The sequence below is a fragment of the Delphinapterus leucas genome, chromosome 10 (assembly GCF_059928025.1).
Source record: "Delphinapterus leucas isolate spDelLeu-1000000601 "Yukka" chromosome 10, BTC_Dleu_Yukka2, whole genome shotgun sequence".
Taxonomy (NCBI): domain Eukaryota; kingdom Metazoa; phylum Chordata; class Mammalia; order Artiodactyla; family Monodontidae; genus Delphinapterus; species Delphinapterus leucas.
Genome location: NC_143138.1, coordinates 8,378,460 through 8,396,905, shown reverse-complemented (window position 1 = coordinate 8,396,905; position 18,446 = coordinate 8,378,460). Strand labels below are relative to the sequence as shown.

Sequence of the window (18,446 nt, the reverse complement as noted above, 5' to 3'; positions counted from 1 at the left end):
ACCCTCAGAGGGACTCCAGGCTGCCCCTGGACCCCTGACCCCTGCTTAAGAAACCCCAGATAAGTCAGGACCCGCTAATCATAGACGGCTGCAGGAAGCCCTGCAGAAGCTCTGAAATGCTACTTTTCTGTCCGTTGGGTCACCTCCCTGTCCTAGGGAGGCCTCTCTCAGAGGAAGAGGGAGTGTGAAAGAAGCGCACCCCGTAGCCCCTACCTTGTTCGAGGTGGTCGGCAGTGTGGGGAAGGGAGTGAAGGGATTGGTTTATTCCACTCTTCCAGTTACAAAAACAAATTTCCAATTACAGAAACGGGACAACACAAACATGTAACAGACATTTAGAGAAAGTAGAATGTGGATCACCTTGAAAGGCCTAGGGAAGAATTCTCCAGGCTCTGGGATTGGAGCCCATGATTTTGGTGGATGGCATGGGGGGCAGGGAGGGGGAGGGAGGGCATTCCTAGCATTCCTGCGGGGAGTCAGCTGAGGTGGGAGCTGGGAGTGGGCACAGTGTCAGGGCTCCGCGTGACCACTTTCTGCCCAGAAGCCAGAGAGAATGAGTACCTTGCAAAGACAGTGTATGTGCATGTGTACAAGCACACCCATGCATGCACATACGTGTTTTAATAGAAATCTTTATTTGCACACCCTGTTTCTTAAATCCTTTTACCTCCCTTTTCTTCATCTGAAACATATAGTCTGTGTATTAGTAATGATAACAATAGCTCACATGCGTAAAAGTGCCAACAACTCCAAAGTGGCTTTTCACATCTCTGTCTCACTTATTACACTATATTATTAGCTTGCTTGAAGTGATCTTACATCTACCCACTCCTGGAGCTTTCAGGAATGCTTATCAGCTTAATATTGCATTTTTGCAATGCCACTTATTTCAAATGATTGGTAAAGTATCCCTTCTGTGCTTTGAGAAGCAGATAAGATTATGCACGTAACACTCACTTGCTTTCAGAGGTATGCCTCCTCCAGGAGGGCCCAGGAAGAGAAGCAGGACCGCCCAGGTATCTCTCTTTCCAAAGATGAGGGTTTGGGCTGTGAGTCAGCTGTCGCCACACTGACGCTGCTGTTTCAGCACTAGCTACCAGCTAGGGCTAGTAATCAGGAGTCTAGGAGGGACCCCACCCCAGACTTTCTTGCCTCCCATCACCACTTCTCACCCCATCCAAATAAGGACAAAGCACCCTTTAGCAAAGCCAGCTTGATAACCCCCAGCCAGAGGGGGCTGAACCAAATTTTTACCCTTCTGTTTGTTGAAAGCTACGTGCTGTGGGGTATCACGAGCGCTGTCCCCACTGGGCTGGGGTACAAAGCCGGCCGATGGCCCCAGTGCACAGAGCAAGGTATTCCTGAAGACTGTGTTGGAATTTGCTGGAAAACCCCTAAGCACGTTCTGCTACCTTAAAGACTCTGGGGCCCGCGACAGGCCCAGGTCTTTGCCCAGATCCTTGAAGGGATGCGACTTAGCCCTGAGGTTTAAACCTCTGTGGTTGAAGTGAAGGTTCTGAATTCTAACAACTGGTTCTGAGTGCTAACAACTTTCTGGGTGAGGAACCACTGGAATAGTGATGCATTTTTTCCAGATAGCCGTCCTTTGTTGAGTGCTTACTGCAGGCCAGGTCCTGAGCTTGCCTGAGCATTTGACATCATCTAACCCTCAGGTGACCTATAAGGTACATATTATTGCTCCATTTCATACCTGAGACACCTGAAAGCCAGAGAACTTGCTCGAGCTCTCACAGTTCACAAACCAGAGCGCTGGGATCTCAATCTAGGCTTCCCTAGCTCCACTTCACTGTTTGAAAGAAGGCAGGATTCTTGCGCGTAAATTCATTCTTCCATTCAATAAAGCTTTACTGGGCTCCTACTAAGTGCCTGAGGCAGGAAACACACCTGTGAACAAAACAGACAAAGCTAGGGATTTCATGGAGGTTACATGCTAGTGGGTAGAGGCAGAAAATTAACAAGTATGTAACATGTTATGTGGTGATAAGTGCCATAGGGAACAATAAGCCATGGCAACCGAGATAGAAAGAGCTGGGGGTGCAGCAGTACTATTACTCCTTACATAGGAAATGACGCATTCCTGGTGCTCAGGCAGAAATATGTTTCCCATCATGTCAAGAACAATTTCTGAGTTCCTGGAACCTGTCATATCCAGCTGTGATGACAGCATGATGGTTCCCCAGCCAGCATAAGAAGAGTCCCTGCCAAATAGGTGCATCTCAGCTCATTGGAACATTCAGTCAGGATGGAAGTGTTACAGCACAGATGGACTGAACAACATGGGTAACGATTCAATTTTGTCCAGAGCCTCATCCCCACTACCTTGATTAGGAACTAATCCCCTCCCCTTCTTTCTTCACAAGGAGCTTTTGAAAACCAACCCCTCACCAGTCTGGAAACCATTTAGAGATTCCAAAGAGAAAAGGGCTATGTACCAATGTGATTACTGGTATTGTTCTCATTAAATATAACATGATTGGGAATTACTGGGGAAAACCACTCCCCATGAAGGAAGGGGTTTCAAAATATGTGACAAATTAGCATGTCTAAAGATTGGCCATAAAATCAAGAGGTTGATGAACTATCAATGTTTCTAAGCTGTAGAAATAAACAATTTTATAAAGGAGTGTGATTTTGAGATCTTGAGAGAAAGTAGTCCCATGGTTTAGAAAACAAGTGATTTAACAACGTAACCAGGTATTTTGAAAGGGTTACTTTCCCCGGAAGTAACAAGGTTTGTTAATACCACACAGGGGCAAGGAGTTCTTGCACCCAACAGATCTACCTAGGTGTCTGAGATACCTGAGACGTTAGACTGTAAACAGCCTTTCAAAATCATTGTTAGAACACTCAGAAAAACCAAATATCCCATGTCTAGGGGGAAATGAAAATTAATCCTAATTGAAAGAAAATCCCTATAAACTCATAAAACTCCATCATACTTTACACTTCTGACACCTTTCTAATTCTTACTAGCATCTTCAAATGCTTTTCGGTAGTAAATGGAGTTTAACTTCTTAATTAATTCATTAAGCAATTAACGTAATGACCATTTCAAACCCTATATATCTCATTTCCTGTCACTCAGAAAAAAACAAAAACTTTGATTTTTCAGAAACCAGCTTTTCAAGATTGAAAGCCTAAATGGTCTTATTTCTGTCGTAAATTTGTACACACAAGATTTTCACTATCTTTCCTGAGTTTAGAAAAAGCAGCTAAGGAAAGTTCTCCAAATATACTAGCATTGTGATGACAAGTATAATATAGAGGACGATACAGCTTTTGCGGCCGTCTACATTTTGCTCTGTGTGTCTTAATTACTTAATGAAATTCTTGGAACAAAAGATGTTTAAAAAGTCCAAACCGGTGATGGTGGTGATTAGATTTACTATTATTTTATAAATACTATAAATTTGCACCATCCAATATGGAAGCCACGAGCCACATGTGGCTATTGAGCGATAGAAACATGGCTCTTCTGAATTGAGATGTGCCGTTAGTGCAAAATACATGCTAGATTGCATAGAATTAGTGTGAAAAGAAGAATAACGACATCTCATTAATAATTTCATATGGATTTTATTTTAAAATGATAATATGTTGGATATATTGGGTTAACTAAAATATATTATGAGAGTTCATTTCACCTGTTTTTAAAAAATATTTTTACTGTAGTTGCTAGAAAATGTAAAAGTATATATGTGGCTTGCATTTCATTGCTATTGGACAACACTGCTCTAAAGTTTAAGAAAGCATTAAGAAAGTGTTTATTTCAGTTGGGCTCAAATTATTTTTAAAGCAATTTGGAAATTGTATTTAAGCAAGAATCACCCTAAGCAGGTATTAAGATTATATTAGTAAGTATATGCTTTTTATACTCAACCCCCCCTTCAAATAAGTACAATGATAGGTGAAGTATAAATAAAAAAGTAAAATGATATAAGTAGGTTCAAAACACAATAAGCACCTACATGGAGTAGGTATGCGTACCAGAAAAGCAAAGCAATCAGTAGCATATGGCACAAAGATCTGGGCCTGCTTCTGGGGCAGGAAGCAAGCAAAGATATCTGGGAGTTTTGTTCATCTGAGATTACAGTAATTAAAATTACTCAGTATGAAGTGGCAATGGGACTCAAGCTGGAGACTGGGGTGGAATTTCCCCTTATTAAAAAAAAAAAAAAAGTAGTATTATTAGTAGTAATAATAAAGGTTGAGAAAAGCTCTGCTAATTGTTGCCTGGGAATATTGCCTCTTTGAATTGGTAAGACATAAAAACAGCCTCATTTCCAGGAACCAAAAGGAGCTAACTTCTGGCTCTATGACCAGATTGGCCATAAACCTTAATCCTTGAGGCCATAATCCTTAAGGTATGTGAGCTCCAAACCTGTTAACATAAGACTTGTTTGGTCAGCAAGCCCCAAGAAGCCAAATGGAGGCAATTGTAAAAACTAGAGAGAGAGGGATAAGCAGAGAAGGAAAACAACAAAAAGAAAACTTAATTCCTTCTCAAAATGAGCCTAGAAACCATGATACCAAAAACAAAGAAAAGAATGCTAAGACATAGCCAATATAAATCAATATAAAAAAGGGTATACATTTAGCCAAACAAAATTAAAGTACAAGAATAGCCTGACAGAGACTTTCAGGATGATAAAGGAGATAAGTGAAAGAATAACATCCACTAAAAATAGAACACATAATTGGCAAGCAAAATCAGGAAGAAATTAAACAAAATAGGTAGATCTAAAAGAAACAACGTAAAAAATTTAGACATGAGAAAAGTATTTATTGAAAAAAATTTTGATAAACAGCTAGACAGTACAGAACCAGGGAATTGGAAGATAGCCCTGAGGGTTTTACTAGACTGCATCACAAAAAGATAAAGAAAGAAAAATATGACAAAACAGTTAAAGGTCTTAGAGGATAAATGGGAATGTCTAATTTATTTAATAGAATTTCCCAGAAAGGTAGAAAAGCAATGTTTGAAGAGAGATTTGCTAATGTTTTTACAGAACTGGAAAAAGACATGAGTCCTCAGATTCAAAATTAAATCTAAGGGCCCAGAGGGATAAATAAATATTAATTACTACAAGGTAACAAACGTAGTGAGACTACAAATCATTGAGAACAAAGGGAGGGGAAAAAATCTTTAAAATGACTAGAGTAAAAAGACAGATTACTTACAAAGGACTGACAAATTGACAGCAAGAGTAGATATGAGGCGATAAAAGAATAATATCCTCAAAGTACTAAGTGAAATTATCTAAGTCTAGACTTTCATACCCAGACAAACTATCATTAAAAAAAAACAAAAAGAAGAGAAATAAAGGTGTTGTTAGATTCATAAAGAAAGAGCAAGAGAGTTTACCACCAATTGATGCTTATGAGCACAAATATTAGAGAATATATTTAAGTTTAAAAAAAAAGTGGACCCAGAGGGAGGGCAGGGGATACAAGAAATGGTGATAAACATAATATTAACAAAACATGTTGATTAATTTAATAAAATATCAACAATTTTAAAAGTTGTTTTAGCACATACCATAGAGTTCACTCACTCAGAGTAAACAGTCCAGTGTTTTTAGTATATTCACATAGTTGTGCAACCATAACCACAAACTAATTTTAGAATATTTTCGTCACCCTCGAAAAAGAAACCCTCAGCCCCTCAGCAGTTACTAGGAAATCAACCACTACCAGGTGGTCATCAGAAAACCACTAATCTACTTTCTTTTTCTCTACAATGTAGTAATCAAAGAACTTTCCAGAAGGAAAAGCCCAGGTCCAATGGTATCACTGGTGCGTTCTATCAAATGTTTAAAGAAAAATACCAATCCTTCATAAGCTTTCCCAAAAAAAGAAAAAGTAAGGGGACACTTTCCAACTCATACTAAAGCTAGTAGTATCCTGTTAGCAAAACCAGACAAAGACATCTCAAGAAAAGAAAACTGTACGTGCAAACTCTATGACTTGACAGGAAGTTTTTGCATCACTCCTTTTCGAGAGTCAAATCTGTAATCAGAAGCAAGAAAGTTAGTTAGGCGTAAAGAATGTGTGATGGATATAAATGCCTAAGATTTCTGAAAAGAAGTCATTTTGATTTGCCCAGATTGACATAGATGGTGATGCCCATGGATGGGGCCTCCAGAGATGGGAGCTGGCCTTAGATTCCATTCCTAGTTACAGAAAAGTTTGGAATCTCCTCCTTTTGGAGGAATTGCGCTAGTTTCCTGACTGAGAGCAAGTTCATCTCATGCACAACTGTTGAATTAAGCAAAGTCAGGATTGATTGATTTCCACCCTCAGCGAATCTTTCCTCATTATCACCCAATAGCACCCAGTAACCGCAGCTCTCCCCTCTACTCTAAGTCACAACTTCTCAGGGTCTTCGTTTACATTAAAGTCGAAATGAATGATAACAATATAAAGAATGTTTCAATCAGACAATATGCATTTTATCAGAGATTTGAGCTTACACATGAAGACTGGAAATTGATTGTTTCTGTCATCAGACAATTTTTTAGGGAATAATTTAAAGGGCAAGATCATGTGAGTACAGAGGGCCTCTGGATTTTCCTAGCCCCTGAAAGCAATACATATACTAAGAATGTACTTTAACTGTGATGTCAAATTCTAGGTTGCTAGAAACATAAAGAAGGAAGCACTATAAGTATGCCTGTTTGCATAGAGTTCATGAAGTTTGTCCAGGATATACACAGTAGAGGTTCTGTAAGCAAAGTAAACAGGACACACTAAGGAAACATATCTATATCCATGTCATGCTTTCTTGAAGAATTAAATTTGTCTTTCCTTCCAGTGATATATATGACCAAGATTATTGAATACCTCTGTAGATGCAGCTTCAGAAATATAATAAATGACTTTAAAACTCATTAATTTTAGTAACATGGGACCATCAAGCAGACCTTTCTATCCTTTAAAGATTTAGAAGATGTGTCTAGTATCTGATAACCAGTCACTTTGGATCATGAGTATTTGGTACTATAATCACTGGGGAATGTGTGGCCAAGGCCTCAGAAAGCCCTATTTCCCTCATTTACCTCTGAGATTAAGAGCATCCAAAAGACAGGCATTGTGTTTGCTCCGGGACCACACAGTCCCTTAATTCCCATTGGCACCATCTGGACTAATTCCATCTTAAGACCAAGTAGGTGAAGTCTTCTAATCATTGGCAGATCTCTTATCACTAAGCCAGATCTCTGTAACTACCAGTGGCTTAATCCTCCCCTTGCAATGCCATATAAAGTGTCAGTCCTCCACTTGTTCGTTAGAAAAAGGACAGAGGGCTGAAATGTAGGAAATCTGATGGATCATAAGAATGAGCTCATGGGTTAAAAATGGGGACAACTGAAATACTAAATGAATGGTGGAAAGAACTTAAATTTCTATCAATGTCTTTAGGTTACAAAAGTAGGGCATATGAAAAAAAAAATGAAGGGGGCTCATAGGAAGGTAAACATGAAGATGGAAGCAGAAAAAAGACATTTCAGCCGAGGAATGCTTCTAAGAGGAGGCACTGGGAGACAGCTCATTTTATTTTATTATGTAATAAAAAGGAAAAAATGGAGATTTGTTTTAAAGGATCAGGCCAAAGGAGTTTTCAGCATGTGTTATGAACTCATTCACAGAGGCACCAACATATTTTAGGGCAAAATTGTCTAAAAATAACTTGCTTCATCAGTCTGGGACATTTTTTTCAGTCTTTTGCCAAGAATCCAATTAATGTGTGTTGTTTTTTCCTTTCAGGCAATTTTATGTGGCTTTTATACACCCAAGTTGATGTGAATCCTATGATATGTGAGTATCTAAGATGCTAAGGCTCATAATGCAATTACTTGATTCCCGCTGGCACAGGACATTTATAAAGATCAACTAACTCAGTTTAAGCTACTCTTAAAGCTCCCTTCCTCTCCATCCCAGGTTCTACCATATTTCACTTGTGCAGAGAGCTGACACTCAGACTCTCTGCCTCTATGAAGCTGGTAGTGAGTGGGCAAGTGAGGAAAGACTAGGAAATAGATGCCAGCCAGGGACGTTCAGCCTTGCTCAGAGCTTATGCGTATAACTATGTGGAAATACTTAAATCTAAAGGGTGTAGCTGGCCTATCTTCCTGGGGCATCAGTGGATAATAAAACAATTTAATAGTACTCATGTCAAATATATTAAGGAATAGGATGCACATGAACCTTTAAGGTAAAACACAGTAGACTTCAAAGATATTTCATGATTATTTTTTTTCTGAGGGGACCACTTTAAGCTGAGCCTCCAACCTCCTGGAAGCCTCACAATATAAAGCATAACTTCAGAAAACAGCTGTGGTGGCATATTCATTTGGGGGAGTATTGCTATCAGTCTAACAAAACATTCAAGACAGATCACCATTAGCTATGGATTTTAATATTGGTACAGACTTTAAAGATAATCTCGTCTAACCAATTATTTTAAAGATGAAATTGAGAACAAGGATAAAAGGTAGAAAAAGTCTTGGATGGGTTTTCCTTTCTTCTAACAGGGTCCAGGACTAAAATTTTCTATGCTCTAAGCCGTTGACCATTCTTTAAACGCAGCATTGTGTGTTGGCTTACAACCTCCTTTTGCATGCAATGCCATCTTCCTCTGGAAAAGTTTTACTCTTTCTTCAAAACCCAGCTCACAGTTATCTCCTCAGGGAGACCTCCTTCTACTCACCCAAGCAGAGTTACCTGCTTTCTCTCTGTGCTCTAATAGATCTTTAAATATAATTTGGTTTTAGTACCTCTCATCTTTAAAAAAATAAATAAAATAAACAATATCCCTCTTTGATCTCCCTCTCCAGTGCCATCCTACCCATTCCTCCCCTTTACAGCTAGGATTCTCCAAAGAATTGTTTCCAAACTCAGGCTTTATTTACTTCTTCACCCCCATCTCCTCCTCAATCCACTCCACCTGGCTTCTGACCTCTCACTTTACTAAATTTTTCTTGGTAAAGGCACCAATGACATCTGTGCTGCCCAGTCCCATGGCTGCCTTTCAGTTCTTATCATATTTGCCCTCTCTGGAACATTCTATGTAGTCGATCACCACCTCTTTAAAACACCCTTAGTATCTGGGACACCACATTCTGCTGGTTTTCCTCCAATGACTTAGGACATTTCTCTCAACCTCCTTGGGAATTCATCCTCCTCTCCTGGATCTTTAGTGTTAGAGTTCATCAGAGCTTAGACCTCAGTACTCTGTCTCTTTCCTTTCTTTCTTGGTGACCTTGTCCACTCCCTGTCTCAAATGATATATCAACAAGCCTCAACAATATATCTACAGCCAAGGTCTCGCTGTATGAGTTCTAGCTAATAAATCCAACTGTATATATTGCTAGCATTGTCATGATTATAAGTGATAAAATCCCACCCAAAACTAGCTTAAGATAAAAAACAGACAAACATACAAAAAAAAAAGGGGGGAAGAGAGACAGAGAAACAGAAAGAGTCAGAGAGAGAGTGTGCAAGATTAATAGACACATACTGACTCTTAATTCATGTAACCGAACCAGGGGCAGAAGCAAGAGGACTCTGTTATTCTCAGGATCCTTTCTCTCCGACTCCTGTCTCTCTGCACATTATTTTCATTTTTCTAAGCCAATATAATCCCCATAATCATTAAGAGCTCTGAACATATATCCTCACAGCTCTGCAACCAGAGTGTAAAAATCTCTCTTCTGTCCACTCAGACTAAGAGAAGGAATTTGATTGGTCCATTGATGTTCACATGACTTCTCTATAAATCAATCCCTGTGGTCTGGGAGTCAAGATATTACAATTGCCTTAGATTGGGTCACATGCACACCTCATAATTATACTAGAGGAAGAATGCTGGGCCAGGCAGTCACACCATATGTATCCATTAGACTGTTTAAAATTTCCATTTGGATCTCTCACAGGTATCTCAAGGTGATAGTATCCAAAACCTAACTAGGTTAGGAACCTAATGTTCCTCCAAAGCACGTGATTCTCCTCCAGTATTTTCAATCTCAGAAAATGACACCAACATTTATGGGATTGACGAGAGTTATGCTTGACAACCTCTCTCCTTTACTGTCACCACCATGCACCCACAATCCAATGATCATGTTGTATTGATCTTACAACCAAGATATACTTTGGGTCCATCCACTTCTTTCTGTCTCCAATATCACCCTCCTAGTTCAAGTCAACGTCACCTCATACCTAGATTACTGCAATAACCTCCTAATTGGTCTCCTACTGTCCATTCTTGATCTCTTCCCATCCTTTATCTTCAAAGCAGAATGATTTTCTAAAAATTAAAACCCATCATATGTTGCTCTTAAAATCTTAGAAAAGCTTCTCACTGCTCTCAAGATAAGCACTGAACCCTTAACTTGCCCTCACATCTGGGGATCTCGCCTTAACACCGTGGGGATCCAACCTCTGCTTTCCTTCCTAACCTTGCTCTTTCCACTCTCTCCTTTCCTCCACTCAAAATGTTTCAACCATATTAATCTTTCAGTTTTTCAGAAGTAATCTGAGCTTTATTGAGTTACAGGGCTTTCCCATGAGCCGGGTAAACATATCATGTTTTACGCTCTCTAGACCCTACACTTCTTCACATTACTTATCATAACTCCAATACTTATTTGTGCAATTTTTTAACTGTAAGGTTCATAAGGGCAAGGACAGCATCTGTCTTGTTTGACATATTATGTAACACTTAGAGATATTCAAGCAATATTTATTGAATGAATGGTCATCCTACCTTATTACAGCTCTTTATATATCTGTCTTTTCAGCCAAAATATGAATTCATTCTTTTGTTTCACAGATATTTATTGAGTTCCCACCTTGTGCTAAGGAGTTAAATATTGGGGACAGGGTCATGAAGAAGATAGATGGGGGTCCTTGCCTTTGGAAATTTATATATTTTTTTACTATGCAGAAAATGTGTTTTTCCTTTCCATCCATATACTTCAATTCCTGGCAGATACCAGCTATGTAATGCTTGCTCAATGAATTAATTAATGGATACTCTGAAGTTGATCATCAACTATTCCCTGTTCTTGACACTGTTCCTAATTTTGTGTGTTTAAAATGACCAAAAGACTCATGGCAGATCAAAATGGGTCACAAGCCATGGGTTTTCTGGCTGGCAGTGAGCGGACCAAATGTAATAATCACCCCCTAGGCGAAAGTGAGATAGAAAAGTCCAAGATGGGATATTGGCACAAGGGTGGAAGGAAGGTTCTAGATACATGACATCTGGGAGCCTTGGGGCAAAAGGATGGGAGAAAAATTATAATGTCAATGGAGTAAGAAAGGAAGAGGAAGGAAAAGGACCAATGGGAGATGAAATATGCCCATTTTTCATTGAAGTTTCTTACTTAATGTCTGTCTCCTACTCTGCATTGTGAACTCTGTGGCAACAGGAACAATGTCTGGGTTATCAGAGCATCCCCGGTGCCATTCGAAGTGACCACGCTTACTTGATGAATGAATGAATAAATGAGTGCTCAGGTAGGGTAGGCTCAGTGTCTCAGAATCACAGGTCCCGGAGCTAAGGAGGCCATTAGCTCACAGTTAGTTCCTATACCTCACATCACTCAGAGAACACACTTCCTGTGACTGGTTCTGGAGCTCACCCTCTCCAGATAAGCAGGAAACCCTTGAGAGGAAGCTCTTACACCTAGATATTCCAACCAGTCACCAGCCGAAGACATCCCCAGACCATAGTAGAGACAAACGGATCCTTTATCCCTGAGTTGATAGCTGAAAGTTCTCAGAAAAAAAAAAAAAAAAACCCTCTTTATAGTTAGAGATAAAAAACTTTTAAATGCACTTATGCCTAGAAGGCATAGATAGCATCAGTGTGAATGAGTAAATTATACTAGGTAATTTTTTCAGAAAAGAGGTGGTACTGTAGTGAGGTATACAATATAGGAGGGCTGTAGGTACCTTAAGTGATGAGAGGATGCCTTTAGGGAGAAAAAGGAGACAAAAATTAAGGGACCTAAAGACCTCAAAGATAAACCTACGGGCAAGTTATACCCAGAGCAGGTATAATTTTATGACTTTACTGTCTCAGTGAAAGGTGATATCCCATAACAACTAAACATGTGATCTTAAGAATCTGGTGGCGTGGGTTTGAATCACAGCACCGTTGATTTTGGATAAGTCACGTAGAATCTCTAGGGTTCAGTTATTTTATCTGGAAATGAATATATGAATGAGAACCATCTCCTAAGATGTTGAGAGTGCTAAATGAAGGAACACTGTAAAGCACCTGGCGTGCATTATATGCTTGATAAATATTAGTTATTACTAACACTCATATAAATGACTTGGCAGGAGGTGTGTTCACCATTTGGGCTCATCTCTAATACTGGAGATTCCGAGGAGAACCAGAGGAAATGAGGAGGCCCTGAGAGAACCTTCGCGAGATGTGTCCAAGCAGACCCGGGCACACAGTTGGCACCCAGTAAGTGATGACTTTCCTTCCTTCCACTTTTGTCGTCTCCCTGTTTCTGTGAAGTTGACTGTCAAGTGTGCAGTTCTCCCTGCCCTACCTTGTAGCTTCCCTGTGCCCATGAGACCTTTTCTGGTTTGGAGATGGCTGAACACAGCCCAGCAGCAACACCAAGGGAAAGTGGTCAAAATGCAGATCAGGGTTTTCTTTTTAAAGAAATGCATATTTTAAGGTAACCATCCAGATGCATGGTTCACATGAGAATCTAAACGAGCACAGCTAAGGCAAAGTTATAAAACCAGATTATTTTTTCTTCTTCAGCAAACATTCTAAGAGCTCTCGGGCTCAGGAAGGAGATGGGTGGTTGTTTCCTGGCTCCACGCAAACGCGGGAAGGAAGTGAAGTTGAGTGCCCTGTGCCACCTCCTTCCCCTTTCCCCTTCCCCATTCTACTCCCCAAGCCTTTCGCCCCCAACTCTGGGCACAGAACTGTCCATAGTTTCCCAGCCAAAATTTTCTCTCAAGAAGGATCTGAAACTCATTTACATTAAAATACAAATGAGGACTGCAACTGAGAGCATTACATCAAGGTTTTCCTTTTAAAACCCCAGCAAAGATTCACACCAACCCCAGCAAGGAGCAGAGACTTCTTTAGCAAGCTCCAGAAGCTTAATCGTTGGTATTTTCATTGTGGATTCATCCTGGAATCCTGAAATCTCACCACTTAGGTTGTAAGTTAATCAGCAGAGTTTAAAGAAAAGCAGGAAGGGTTAGAGAGAGCGATTGGTACTTACGAAATGGTAACCACCTTCATTCTTTTAGACAGAAGGAGGTGGAGATGCAGCAAATCAACCTCCCCTGAATTTAATATCACCTGAAGCATTTATGTACTGACAACCAGATGCCCTTGGATCTCTTTTTCAATAGGTCTGGGTTAAAACCTCAGAAACTGATTTTTGTAACCAACATTGTGGGGTTGTAGAGAGGATTAAACGAGGGAGTTAATGAGAAAGTCCTAGCTTAAGAGCGTTGAGTACTATTTGAATCTCTCATCTTGCTTCCTGTAGCCTCATTTGGAAGTGTGAGTCTGATTTCCCCAGTTCGTGCTGTCCTTAACTCTCAATTGTACACATTTCTGAAGAGCTTCTGTTCTCTGAGCTATTTTATAAGTTGTTGACAGATTCATCTTTCTGAAGTACAGTTCTGAGCACATCCAAGGAATCCATGTTCCACCGGACCTAACAAACATACGGACAATACAATCTTCACAGGGTAGCAAAAATTATCTTTTAAAAATTGGATTATTTCATTTCCACATTAAAATGAAATGCAAACTCTTTAGCGCAGCTTTCAAAGCCCTCACATGACGTGGCCCCTGCTCATCTTCCCTACCCCATCTCACACCACTTCCCTTTGTTCGCTAGGCTCCAGTCACTCTGACTTGATTGATCCTCCTGCCTCAGTGCTCACTCCCGCCTCAAGGCCACCACCTTGCTGTTCCTTCTGCCCAGAATGCTTTTCCCCCAGATCCTTGCAGGACTGACTGGTTCCACTGTGTGGTTACCTCTTGGCTCAACAACTACTCCCACTAGAGCAGTCCCCCCAGGCTCAATCACGTGAATCCTTTTTATTTTCTTTACAGCACTTCTACAGTCTAAAATGTCCTTGTTTATTTATTTGTTTGCTTACTATGAGCTCCCTAACCCCTCCAGGATGCAAGATCCCCGGTTTCCCTGTTCACAGCGTTATCACCGCTGTTGAAGGAACAATTGACACATGGTTGACCTTCAATGAGCATTTTGCAATAGAACCATGTTATGCTCTGTTCAAATCCTTCCATGGTTCTCCATACTTCTCAGAACTGAGAACACATTCCTTGGCCTGCCAGTTAACAGTCTCCATGGTTTTGCCTAATTCTTATGCTGAACTATGTCCATGTAGTTCCCTTTTTATTGTAACTCTGAACACATTAAATTGAAATGATCTGCATGGGTTTCTTTCTCCTAACCTTTACCCCTCAAAGTGAGGTTTATGAACCTGTATTGTTGGCATCATCTGGAAATTTCTTAGAACTACAGACCCTGAAGCTTAGCATTAAATCTACTGAATCACCATCTGCATTTTAACAGGAGCCCCAGGTGAACTGTGGCCTTATTACTAAAGGAATAATCAGTCAGCCACCCAATGTGTATCAGCTGAACTACTCACCACTTCCAATTGGATCTCTCACTGATATCTCGAGTCGATAATGTTCAAACTGAGCTAATAACGGTCCTTCCAAAACATGGTTCTCTTCCAGTGTTCTCAAGCTCAGAAAATAAGGAATATTTTCCTACACTAGCTTATGAGCTATTCAAAGGCTTTATTATTCTGCTTTGGGAACGGGGGGCGGGGTGCATGGGAGTGACAGCCAGTGAAATAGGGAGCGTAGGAGAATTGGCTGGAGGTGGGCAGAGAGAGAATGGCTTTAATTTTCCCACGAGAAAGCCAGGGGACAAATACCAGTAGATAGCTGGATATATGAGTTTGGAGATCAGGAGCGATACCAGTGTTCAAAAATAGATATGGGAGCCAACACGCAGTAGCCAGTGTTGATTCAGTGACCCTACCACATTTCCCTAATTCATTCACTCTTCAAGATGACTATCTCACATCCTATCCTTTCTCCTTAAACCTCCATCACCTCCTCCCCAGACTTCAGTCCTGGCTGATAACCTTATTTTCTATTTCACAGGAAAAAATAGAAGGGTCAGCAGCGGTCATGCATCCACTCACACCCCCATACCTGTAGTCTGCCCTTCCTCTTCAGGAGAAGATGTTAACAGCTTTGTTAGCATTTGTTAAGGAAAGCACAGGGTGTGAGATGGTGAATGATGTTCAACAAAAGACCACAAGAAACATTGAAATAGGTTCATTACTCATTGGTTCTGGAGGAAGTACTGGGCAGGCCGCCAGGGGAGGGGAGGTCAAGACAGGGTACAGGCTGTGAGAGTGACAGTTTCTGGGACATGTGCCTTTATTAGGGTCATGGGGGGAGTGCCTTGGGTTTCCCAGACTAAGGCCAGATTGGTCAATTCAAACCAAAATGAGTGTGGTTTTGGTAAGCTCCATGGGGCCTTATCTAAGGGGCACACAAAGGGAAGGCCCTGGGAGACAGGGGAGCCTGTTTGATCACAAGGGCTGCTGGGGAAGTCATATCAGGAACTTACATTTGCTTGTGACTCTGTGGGCTATTCTTTAGGCCATTGGCTGGTATGAGGGGCTGGTGTCAGTTTAAGGCCCCTGCAGGTCACTTGGCCAAACAACAAGGTTATTGGTGGCCTCCGCATCCCCAAATCCATCGGGCAGTTCTCAGCCCCCGTCGTACTTCCCCATTCAGCAGTTGACACACTTCATGTCCCCCTGGACACTCTTTGCTGACCTTTCAGGGCACCACGCACTGGCAGCGGTCCTTTGTCTCAGGCCACTTCTCAGTCTCCTCTCCTGGTAACTGTCCTCTCCCAGCCTCTCCATGTCGCACGCCCAACGCTCACTCGTCAGTTTGCTTCCCTTTTTCGAACACACAACCTTGGTGATCTCACCCAGTGTCACTGCTTCAAATGTCACCCTACATGCTGGTGACTCCCAAAGGTCTATCTCCAGACCTCTCCCCTGGTGTCCACATCCATATATCCTACTTCCTTCTCAACAGCTACACAGGGTCTAAGAACCGTGTAGAACTTAGCCTGCCCCAAATCTAACTCTCCCCTCCCCACCAGGTCCCCCACAGCCTTCCTTATCCCTGAAAATGTCCACTCCTTCTTCCACTTGCCAGAGCCCAAACCTTTGGGCTTAACCTTGGTTTCTTTCCTTCACTCCCACATCTAACAGAAAATCCTATTGCTCTCACCTCAAATTAGAGCCAAAATTCATCCATTTCTCAACACTGCATTGCTACCACCCTGATCCAAGCCCTCATCGTCTCTTGCTTTGATTATTGCAGTTGTCTCCTAACAGAAATTCCTGCCTCTGCTCTGGCCTCCAGGGTCTCTTCTTCACAGAGACACCAAAGTGATCCTCTAAGGGTGTAAGTCAGATCCTATCACTCTTCTTAAAATCCAGTGGCTCGGGCTTTCCTGGTGGCGCAGTGGTTAAGAATCCGCCTGCCAATGCAGGGGACACGGGTTCGAGCCCTGGTCTGGGAAGATCCCACATGCTGCAGAGCAACTAAGCCCATGCGCCACAACTACTGAGCCTGCGCTCTAGAGCCCGTGTGCCACAACTACTGAGCTCGCGTGCTGCAACTACCGAAGCCCGTGTGCCCTAGAGCCCATGCTCCACAACAAGAGAAGCCACCGCAATGAGAAGCCACGCACCGCAACGAGGAGTGGCCCCTGCTCGCCGCAACTAGAGAAAGCCCGAGCACAGCAACAAAGACCCAACGCAGCCAGAAATAAATTTTAAAAATTAAAAAAAAAAAAGCAAAAACCCGTGGCTCTCCATTTCCCTCAAAGGCGAGGCCAAAGCCCTGACGTTGCCCGTGAAACCCTCCCCACTGCCCCCTGATCTGTTTCCTTCCTCTTTCCCCTGGATCACTTCATTCTAGCCCTCTGAGGGTTTCTTGACAATGCCAAGTTCGATCCCACTGCAGGGCACTTGTGTTCTTTGTTCCCGCTGCCATGCCTCATGTCTTGGTCACTCACACCTTTCAGGTCTGTGTGTAAATGTCTTATCAAAGAAGCATTCCTAGGCACCCTGTAAAGGAGTGTCTCTCCCTCCCGACCTTCCTTCCCCACGTACCCATCATGATATTTTCTACGGCACTTACTTCATCTCTAACAGGAAATGTTTGCTTATTCATTATCTGTCTCTTCATTAGTATGTAAGTTCGCAAGAGCAGGGTTTGGTCTGTTTTATTTATTGCTATATCTCCAGCATGAAGAACAGTAATGGGCATATAGTACCAGGCCTTCAATAAATACTTGTTGAATACATGATTGACTAAAAATGGATGAAAGAAATATGTATTGAATGTCTAATATGCGTCGTAAATATATAACTAGGAATTGAGGCTATAAGAAAGGATAAAATCTCACGTCGGGGATCGACAGGTGAGATTGCAGCAGGGGTGGAGAACACAGTTCTGGGGAAAGCCATAAAGAGGACCTTTTAAGGGAGCATGGAAAGGAGATGCTAGAGAGGAAGGCGGTAAACCCAGATAAGATCGTCACAGAACAGAAGGGAAGATAGAGTTCCAAAGGAAAGGGGATTGACAAGAGTAGCAAGGCTGCAGAAAGATTAAGTAATAGGAAAAAATGGAAAGGACCCATTGGAGGTAGCAAAAGCATTCTGGGGACCTTAATGGTTCCTGGCAACTGTGATAGTAGTACCTCCCCCAGGAAGCCTCTGTAAATCCTAATATCCCAGTGCTTATCAATCAGAATACAGGCTCATTGGCTTGTCAGTTATCCAGCCATTTAGACTTGAGCAGCCTGAGGGCCTTGAAGAAGGAAATGGCATGTTTTGGGCAATTACTATGGGCCAGGCACAGTGCTAGGTATTTTGCAAGTACTAATATATTTGATCCTCAGAGCAACCCAGTGAGATAGATATGATTTCCCATTTTACATATTCAGAAATTGAGGTTCCAGGAGGCTAACCCAAGATCTTGTAACTACTAACGGATACTGGAACCTCTTTCTTTTGGACTCCTTATGAAAAACCTGTATGTTGGGGAGTGTTTTTCCCGTCCTTCCTATGTCATCTGGAAGTTCCACAGAGGTAGACGTGCTGGTTTCTTATCCAATAGCTAATCCTATCTTCCTGCTGACAGAACTGGATTTTCTTTGTGTATGGGGTAACCCTGTGCTTCAGCAAAGACTGAGCCCTTTCCTAATCCCAGAGCCAAAATTTGACTAGTCTAAGCAAATTATGACCATTTCATTTGTCCTGCTGTTGATCAGCTCAGGGACAGGCTT

General features: G+C 41.6%; 1 protein-coding gene across 10 annotated transcripts in view; it reads left to right on the top strand.

Annotated features, from left to right (window-relative positions):
- Positions 1 to 18,446, top strand: part of LOC149748132 (uncharacterized) — a 176,460-nt gene that overhangs the window by 79,911 nt on the left and 78,103 nt on the right. For 6 of the 10 annotated variants that reach the window (XM_089918310.1, XM_089918312.1, XM_089918313.1 and 3 more), the window contains exons 3-4: positions 7,786 to 7,836; positions 12,373 to 12,502. The gene's annotated coding sequence lies outside the window, so the exon portion shown is untranslated. The other 4 variants (XM_089918319.1, XM_089918317.1, XM_089918318.1 and 1 more) reach the window with 4 other exon arrangements.